Source organism: Choloepus didactylus, chromosome 11 (assembly GCF_015220235.1).
Source record: "Choloepus didactylus isolate mChoDid1 chromosome 11, mChoDid1.pri, whole genome shotgun sequence".
NCBI classification, from domain to species: Eukaryota; Metazoa; Chordata; class Mammalia; order Pilosa; family Megalonychidae; genus Choloepus; species Choloepus didactylus.
This window is the reverse complement of record NC_051317.1, coordinates 21,529,680-21,533,497: the sequence shown is the minus strand read 5'-3', so window position 1 is coordinate 21,533,497 and position 3,818 is coordinate 21,529,680. Positions and strand designations below refer to the sequence as shown.

The following is a 3,818-nucleotide window of genomic DNA, read 5'->3' as shown; positions in this document are numbered from 1 at the left end:
GTGTATGGATACCAAGTTAAAGGATAGGCAGTGATGGTTAATTTTATGTGCAAACTTGGCTAGATTAAGATATCTACTTGATTGGTCAAATAGTGGCTTATATGTTGCTCTGCAGGTATTTTGGAGATAGCATACGATCTATGATCAGATGACTTAAAGGGGATTACTGTTGATAAAATGGGTAGGCCTGTTTGAATTGTTTGGTGCATTTAAGAGCAAATAAATTTATAGCTCCATAGAGAAGAAACTCTGCCTCAAGTATACACACTCTACTCCTCTTTAAGTTTCCAGCTTGATGGCATCCCATACTGATTTCATTCCCAACACTACAACATCAACTACTACCAGAATTTTCAGCCTCCACAATGCTCTCCATAATTTGGATTTGCCAACCCCAACAATTGCGTGAGTCAATTCCTTAAGATACATCTCTTAAAATCCTACTGGTTCTGAGGAGTTTGTGGTGCCAGCAAAAAGTAGCTGCAACACCATGGCAGTGACTATGTCCTGAGGTGCTGGGCAGACCCATTGGACCTGTGCCTGCTGGGCCTCCTACCTGAGGGAATTGAGAACAAGATATGGAATAATTGGTTTGAAAACTATGGTAACTCATCCTATGGGGAAATAGATGGCTACACATAGTCCTCCTGGGGGCTTTGGATTGCCAACTCCTACTCAAGCTGAAAAGAAATCAAGAACCTGAGCCCAGCACACTGTACCTTTTGCCATATCCTGGCTGCTTTCCACCACTCTGCTTGATGAAGTGTTCAAAATTGGGAATGTTGACAGTTCAAGTCACTATCATGGGCATAATCAGACATGCATAGAAGGCTCCAACCAACATTGTTTACAAAATAGATAACATGACAGCTGCATCCAAGGATGTTCACCAGTGGATTGACACAGATGATGCAAGCTATGAACTGTAGTTCCTCCAGAAACACATGTGAAAGTGGCTGGCCACCTGAGATCTTTTCAGAACAAAAAAGCCTGGTAACCTTTAAGATCATGCCCCTGGAGGATATGAATGAGTTCACCACACATATTCTGGAAGTACTCAATGCACACATGACATAAGAAAATCCCACAACCAGCCATCAGCAAGGAGAACACCTATCAGCATTCCAGGAATGGGTGAAGCATGGAACTTTGGTGGAAATAAGTTCATGCCAGACAATGGCCTCGCTGTGGCCCAAAACCAGTTGCTGAGTTTGGTAAAATCTTGACCAAGACCTGAAGGATTGACCTTTCATGGTCTCAAGAACAAGCTACAACACATGACTGTAGCCTCAATCAAGCAATCTGTGGATTTTCTTAGCAATGAGGGACACATCTATTCGACTGTGGACAGTCATTTTAAATCCACAGATGCAGAATGACTGGATCTAATTGGGTATCTGAGATCTTTTTAGCTAGGCCTATTTTCACAATCTGTTGTCTCTAGCTGTGCATAAGTTTGGCCAGTTGACTTATAAGAAGTAGATCTTTTCTATAAAAAGTCTCACTTTTGTACAAAGTAAGTGCATCCATTTGTTTAATAAAACAATTTCCTTGTTGCAGTAAAAAAAAAATCCTATTTGTTCTATTCCTCTGGAGAACACTGGTACACCACTCTTTGTATTATTTATTTTTTCAAAATTACATTTTTATAAATTGTGTATTCAATAACATAAGTTTATCACTTATGAATTTACCTTTTAAATCCTATAATTTCTAAAAATCAACAAAACTCTAGTGTCCTTTCATTCCAACTTGCAAGACTCCATTTGAATCTTGTAGGATAGGTTTTGTGGTATCAATATCCCCCAAATTTTGTTTATCTGATGGTGTTTTAGTTTCTCTGTCATTTTTGAAGAACGGTTGTGTTGGATATAGAATTATTAGTTGAAGCGTTTTGGGGGGCACTTTAAATATGTCATTCTACTGACTTTGGGCCTTCATTTTTTGGCTGTTAATCTTATTGTGAATCACTTGTACATAATGAGTCACTTCTTTCTTATTATACTTTCAAGATTCTCTCTTTGTCTCTGACTTTAAAATGTTTGATTATCATATATTGGTGTGGCTTTTTTTTAATTTTTCCTGCTTGGAGTTCTTTGAGATTTTGGATATATGGAATTAGTTATTTCATCAAATTTAGGAAGTTTGTGACCATTACTTCTGATATTCTTTCTGTCCCTTTCTTTCTTTCTCTTTCTTCTGGAACACCTATGATTCTTATGTCAGTCTACTTGATGGTGCTTGGTTCTCTTAGGTTCTGTTCACCTTTTTCCTTCTATTTTCCTTTCTTATCAGTCTACATATTTTCAATTTTCCAGTCTGCAGATTTGCTGATTCTTTCTTCTGTCTGGTCAAATCAGCACTTCATTTATTTTTTACTAGAGAAGTTCTAGGTTTACTGAACAATCATGCATAAAATACAGGATCCCCTTACACCACCCTATTATTAGCACTATACATTAGTATAGTACAATTGTTACAATTGATAGCACATTTTATAATTGTAGTATTAACTATAGTCCATTATTTAAATTAGGGTTCACTGTGTACGGTACTTTAATAGATTTTTTAAATATTTTCATTCTTTTACCATATATATACCTTATAATTATGTTCAGATATATATTTCAGTGCTGTTAATTACATTTACAACTTTGTGCTGCTATCACAACCATCCATTAACAAAACATTTCCACCATTCCAAATATTAACCCTGTACATTATAAGTATAACTTGTGGAGATAGGGAATGGGAAGTCAATCTGCTCTTGAACTGTTCTGGTGAATTTCTTAATTTCAGTTATTGCAGTTTTCAGTTCCATACTTTACATATAGTTGTTTTTAATAATTTTATCTCTTTATTGATATTTTTATTTTGTTCATATATTTTCCTGATTTATAATAGTGCTTTGTCCACGATTTGTTTTAGCTCTTGAATATTACAAATAAATTAGAAAAGGCAAACAAGTTGATAACTAAATGACTACCTCCAAATAAAAAATGAAAAAGACAAAATTTATTAACATGAATTCACAGAACTGAAAAAACAAATCACCGGGAAATGATAAAAGATGTTAAATATTGTTCTAGTTTGCTAATGCTGCCTTTTTGCAAAACACCAGAAATGGATTGGCTTTTATAAAAGGGGTTTAATTTGGCTACACAGTTACAGTCTTAAGGTCATAAATTGTTCAAGGTAACACATCAATTGGTACTTTCACTGAAGGATGGCCAATGGCATCTGGAAAACCTCTGTTAGCTGGAAAGGCACATGGCTGACATCTGCACCAAGTTCTGGTTTCAAAATCACTTTCTCCCAGAGCATTCCCTTCTAGGCTGCAGCTCCTCAAAAATGTCACTCTTAGTTGCTCTTGGGGCATTTGTCCTTTCTTAGCTTCTCTGGAACAAAAGTCTGTTTTCAAAGGCCATCACCAAAATGTTGCTCTGTAAGCTGAAGCTCCTCTCTCAGCTCCTGTGCATTCTTCAAAGCATCCCTCTTGGCTATAGCAAGCTTGCTCATTCTGTCTTAGCTTGTATAGGGCTCCAGTGAACTAATCAAGGCCCATGCAGAATGGGTATGGCCACACCTCCATGTAAATTATCCAGTGAAAGATCTCACCCACAGTTGAGTGATCACATATCCACAGAAACATCCAACCAAAAGTCTCCAACCCAATCAACACCAATACATTTCCTGCCCACACAAGACTGCTTCAAAGATAATGGCATTTCGGGAGACATAATACATCCAAACTAGCACAAATATTATCAGAAGTATTTGGTATACAATGTCATACCCATCAAATTTACAAACACTTA

At 36.7% G+C, this 3,818-nt stretch overlaps 1 pseudogene; it reads left to right on the top strand.

Moving 5' to 3' along the window:
• The first annotated feature begins 295 nt into the window (after nucleotides 1-295).
• Nucleotides 296-1,379, top strand: LOC119506563 (annotated as a pseudogene).
• Nucleotides 1,380-3,818: the final 2,439 nt, after the last annotated feature.